Consider the following 5,906-nt stretch of genomic DNA (forward strand, 5'->3'; position numbering starts at 1 on the left):
GTCCACAGCCAATTATGATGATAGAAAAATGCATGTATGAGAGCTGTGTTGGAGGTCGGTTAGCAAGAGAAGTATTAAATATCACTAAGCCCAGAGTGGCGGTGGGAGAGAGAAAATGCGCCTCGTGTCGCCGCGTTGCACAACCAACCCTCGCCCATCCTCTTGCTCTGCAGCATCAACCTTTTATTGCTGCAGGACGCGGGGGTGACTCGGTCCTCTTCAAGGGACACACGTCGAAGCCTTTCGGGAAATGTTAGGATTAGCGGTGGCGAGAAAGACTTTTACGAATCCACGCTGTGACATATGAACATAAGAAAATAAGGGAAGCTGCAAGAACCCATCAGGCCTATACGTGGCAGTCCCTGTATGAAACATACCTACCTATTTCCACCTATCATCCCCATCCATAAATTTGTTTAATCTTTTAAAGCTCCCTAATGACTCAGCACTAACAGCCTGATTACTGAGTCCGTTTCATTTATCTTCCACTCTATTTGAGAACTAGTTCCTTCTCATTTCTTTCTTGAACTTAAATTTTCCAAGCTTGAACCTATTATTTCTTGCTCTATCCTGATTACTGATCCTGAGAATTTTGCTTACGTCACCCTTGTTATAACCCCTAAATCATTCCTATCCTTTTAACCTACATCTGACAAAAGCTTTTAAGGCCGTGAATGGTGCACGTAGGCCTGGCGTGTCTTTTACTTGTGTTTGTATAGAACACACGCCACGAAGAGAAAGCTGTTTATGTATTTACCTGTCAGGCCGAGAAGAAGAATAAAAAGTTCATGTTGGCTCAGCTCCATCCTGCCTTGTGATCCTTAACAAACTGTGTACAGGTTTTCTTCACCACAGACTGAACATGCTGGCACAGCTCCATATCGCCTTGTGATTCTTAACAAACTGTGTACAGGTTTTCTTCACCAGGGGCTGAACATGCTGGCACAGCTCCATCCTGCCTTGTGATCCTTAACAAACTGTGTACAGCAGTCGTTCTCTACCTTGTTTGCTCCATGCACCCCTTTCACCATATGTCAGAATGTCATTTCCCCCTCCTTTCTAAGATTGTCTGCTTCGAAAAGTGCATTCCAAATAATACCCATATAATACTGAAAATCCTTGTGGTGAACGGTTTGATAAGCTGCTTGCAGCAGGTAACTGATGCATACTGAATTTTGTCTCCCTGGGGACCTCAAAGACAATAAAAGATTAACATTCTAACAGTTTGAGTTTGCCAATCTATGGTCTCAATTTCCAACCTGAAAACCTGAAATTCCCCCCAGGGGAGAATTCTCCCCTGGTTGGGAACCCCTGGTGTACAGGTTTTCTTCGCCACAGACTGAGCAAAACGACAACAAAAAGAGGGAAGCTGCAGGAAGCCGCCAGGTCTACACGTGGCGCTGCCTGTAAACAGAGAAGTGAGAGTGTTTGGCAATTTCCTAAATTCGTACTTGGAATTTTTAAAATGGATCGGGGAAAGCATCAGAGGCAAACTTATGGCAGCGGTGGGATTCGAACCCACGCCTCCGAAGAGACTGGTGCCTTAAACCAGCGCCTTAGACCGCTCGGCCACGCTACCGTATATGTTAAACGATGTAGCAACACAAAATACCCCGTTCGGAAGCTTAAATATTATTCACCATATGAAGAATCTCCCTCCCTCCCTCCCCCCATCTCTCTCTCTCTCTCTCTCTCTCTCTCTCTCTCTCTCTCTCTCTCTCTCTCTCTCTCTCTCTCTCTCTCTCTCTCTTTCTCAGGGACACACACACACACACACACACACACACACACACACACAGAATTATTCAGCGAGCGGGGCAGGGTGAGGGACATTATTTTTTTAAATCACTTCCAACAAACGGTTGCATTTTTCAATGTAACAGGTGCGGGTGAGATACTGCAGGGCAGGACAGGGATGGGCGGTGAGACACTGCAGGGCATCACGGGATGACATGCCAGCAGGAAAGGTGGGCAGAGAGTGACGCCCATCCACCACCCAGGCGCTGCACCAGCTGTGTTTTCAGAAAGTCGTTTTTAAAGTGACGAAGGTTACTATTGTCTGTGACAGTGTGAGTTTCTCTCTCTCTCTCTCTCTCTCTCTGATACATCGGGCACGGGTCCTCTCGCCTTCATTCTGGGCAACCTGACACGAGTGGCGAGGAAGAAGCTTAGTTGGCAAACTTTTTTTTTATTTATATTTCAGTTTCACACAACATCACATGAGGAAAGAGAAAGTTCCCCATTCGTCCCTCATCCCTCCTCTTTCATGTTTTCCACTTTTCCTCCTCCTCCTCCATCTCTCTTGCAATTTAAAACTATCACGGGGAAATTACTGGCGGTGCTTGAATGTGTCGCACCTTTTCATCAAGCAAAAGAGTGTAAAGTTTGCAGTAACTATGATGGATCCTCGACAGTTTTACTCCTCCACGCTTCCCTCGTTGAGAGCACCAGATGGCGGCACCAGACATCACCTCGTGGAAACACACACGTATGCATCGGAGTGTCGCCAGAGCCATGGAGCATACATACATATACCAGTGTCGCCGTTAATATCACTTTAACTCTGAGTGGAAGACCGGGCCATGAGGGATCGGCACTTCGCCCGCAGCCTCCCACACACCAATTCTGACTCACAACAGTGCCTCTTGCGCGAGAGAGAGAGAGAGAGAGAGAGAGAGAGAGAGAGAGAGAGAGAGAGAGAGAGAGAGAGAGAGAGAGAGAGAGAGAGAGAGAGAGAGAGAGAGAGAGAGAGAGATTTTGACTCCAAACACTGGCCATAACGTCCATCAAAGAATGAACACAATAACCCAACGCTTTAATTTCATGAAATTACAGTTGCATGAAGTGCAGCGATGCAACACACACACACACACACACACACACACACACACACACAGAGCTATCAGCAATATTGATAGGAACTTTTCATCACACGTGCTATTGGCAGCATCATTACCTGGTGTGTCCTGCGACTCCCCCATGCCTCCCCTTCCTCGTATTAATTGTCCTACTTACAGCTGTGCTGGACAGGTGTGTGTATAGTGACATTATTTATTAATTTATTTATCTATTTTGCGAGGAGCACTCAGGCGACATGAGAAACTGGGACATTTTCTCTCACCGGCACACCGTTGAGAGAAAAGACCCGCTGCTGCTGCTGCTGCTGCTGTGTTGCTGATAATGATGATGATGATAAACAAATGGCGTCCTATCTTTCATATTTGTTTAAGTTTTATTTCAATGCTACTATGATCCTTGTTATATTAAAAAAAAAATACTGTATTTCGTTGAATATCTTGTATTATTCCACTGAGACATCAAAACTTCGCTCCACCGCTCCAAACACGGTACAGATAACACCCACGGCACAAACAACACTCAACACTCACGGCACAGACAACACTCAACACTCGCAGCACAGACAACACTCAACACTCGCGGCACAGACAACACCTGCGGCACAGACAACACTCGTGGCACAAATAAAACTCAATACTCGTGGCACAGACAACACTCGACATTCGTGGCACAGACAACACTCAACACTCGTGACACAGACACAGACAACACTCGTGGCGGTCTGCAGTGTAATCATGCAAACTGAAGTGTAGCTAAAAGTGCGCTCAATTGTTACGTCAGTCCGTGAATATTTCCCTCGCTGCTCACCTCCCCTCATCCGTCTCCTATTCTCTATTCCCCTTCTCACTTCAGACATAATTACTTCCCTCTCGCTCTTCCCCTCAGCTCCCCCCCCCCCCCAGCACGCCGCCCTTCCCTTTCTCCGCATTACCTGTAATTAATGTCTCATGCAATCCTTCCCCTCCAATATTCCGTTCTGAGTAAACATGACGCAAAGTTGTTTTTCATTTCGTTTTATCGTGTTCATATACCAAAACAAGAGAGGAGGAGGAGGAGGATGAGGAAGAGGAGGAGGAGGAGGAGGAGGACCAGAAATCAGAGAAGAAATAGCCAGAATGCATAGCAGAAAACGTAACATTGATTGGTAACAAGCTTACCTGCCTGAATGTACCGCCTGGCTTCAAACACCCCTGCCTTTTTGCCTGAAAAGTTCTACTTTATATAGGCTAGCTTGGTTTAACTGTAAAGATTTGATATACTCATATATACCAGTATGTAAAATGACTTGGCTATAAATAAATGTTTCAAATGTTTCATCACTGGCATCGCGACACAGCAGCAACAAGTTTCCTACACGCCAACTCCACCCACCTGGAGGTAAACAATGTAAAACTTATGTTAGAAAAAGGATTAGTGAATACATTCACTTTCAACGAGAGGAAATACTTGCGTTACGGACACTGTGTTGATATTGGTAATGCAAGAGAAGTAAAGAAAAAAAACATAGCAAAATGAAAAAAAAATATATATATAAATACTGAAATAATCAACACGAATGAAATAACAGTGACAGCGAGATGCGAGAGAGAGAGAGAGAGAGAGAGAGAGAGAGAGAGAGAGAGAGAGAGAGAGAGAGAGAGAGAGAGAGAGAGAGAGAGAGAGAGAGAGAGAAACATGAGAAAGAAATAATCGCACTGCTGGGCATATGGAAGAGATGAGGGATGAAGGACAGGAAGAGGTGTGGAGCTTTGGTGCCGCTGTGACCAAGGGAGAGTAAGCTGGGTTGTCCCTTTCACCAACGTGCTTCTTCTCCAACTCATCCTCCTCCTCCTCCTCATCTTCTCCATCTTCCTCTTTCTCTTCATCCTACTTTTCACCGTTTTCCTCCTCCTCACACTCGCGCCTCTCCATTCATCACCCTGGCCGTCACCTCAGCTTCGCCGCCTCTTCCTCTCCCCAGCCTCCGCAGCGCCGCTGATCAAAACAGACGCCGCCAGATGGACGCCGCAAGGCCGTTAAAGGAAGATAAAGTGATAACAGCCGATTACGAGCTGTCACTTTTGTAAAGACTGCTATAGGAGAAAAAAGATTATAATTTCTTTCTAGGTTATTCATTAATCTTCAAGTGGCTTGTCTGGCGTGGCTAGAATTTTGGTGTTTGTTTGTGGGGAACTTCATTATCACAGTGTGCAATACGAAAAGTTATAACCAAATACATCCTCAGCATGATCTTTACCAATAACAACTCTGATATTAAGGTTTAAGTGTTTCAAAACGATAGCCATTACAAGTAACTGGCCATAGAAGTGTGTGTGTGTGTGTGTGTGTGTGTGTGTGTGTGTGTGTGTGTGTGTGTGTGTGTGTGTGTGTGTGTGTGTGTGTGTGTGTGTGTGTGTGTGCTCCTTCGCCAGAGTCTGGCGATAATTTTTAATCATACACACAGAACAACACTTTCTACCGCAGCAGAAAAACAAAAGTAACTATTTTACACACCCCAGGAAACAGGAAGGATTTCAATTCCTGAGGATTACAGTGAAGGAATTCAACACACTGACAGACAGGAATTGTACCAAATAAAGGTAGTTTCCAATGTGTCTTGTACTGAACCTGAAACATCTCATTTCCTCACCACGTCCTGCACGAAATTTTAGGCACGAGACAATGGGAGGTTTGATTAATTTGTAATCTCCAGCCATTGAAAGAGAGAGAGAGAGAGAGAGAGAGAGAGAGAGAGAGAGAGAGAGAGAGAGAGAGAGAGAGAGAGAGAGAGAGAGAGAGAGAGAGAGAGAGAGAGAGAGAGAGAGAGTGGGAAACTTCAACCTGAGGACGAGGACTTGGAAACCCTAACAAATGGAGTATATAGAGGAGGCAGGGCAGGAGGCAGGGAAAGGGAAGGGCAGGGCAGGGGCAGGGACAGGGCAGGGCAGATGGGGAGGCCAAAGAAAGACTCCGCCGCGGTTCTTTGTCCACCTGCTTCCACAAGTTCAATTGGCGCAGGGAAAAGTTATAATTTGGTTTGAGAAGACGCCGCCAAAGAGAGACAGAAA

General features: G+C 45.6%; 1 non-coding gene across 1 annotated transcript; it reads right to left on the bottom strand.

The window, feature by feature from the left end:
* Positions 1–1,497: 1,497 nt before the first annotated feature.
* Trnal-aag (transfer RNA leucine (anticodon AAG)) lies at positions 1,498–1,579 on the bottom strand. The gene has a single exon. It is a non-coding gene; the product is annotated as a tRNA-Leu (tRNA).
* Between the last annotated feature and the right edge of the window lie 4,327 nt (positions 1,580–5,906).

Source organism: Scylla paramamosain, chromosome 2, assembly GCF_035594125.1.
Source record: "Scylla paramamosain isolate STU-SP2022 chromosome 2, ASM3559412v1, whole genome shotgun sequence".
Lineage (NCBI taxonomy): Eukaryota > Metazoa > Arthropoda > Malacostraca > Decapoda > Portunidae > Scylla > Scylla paramamosain.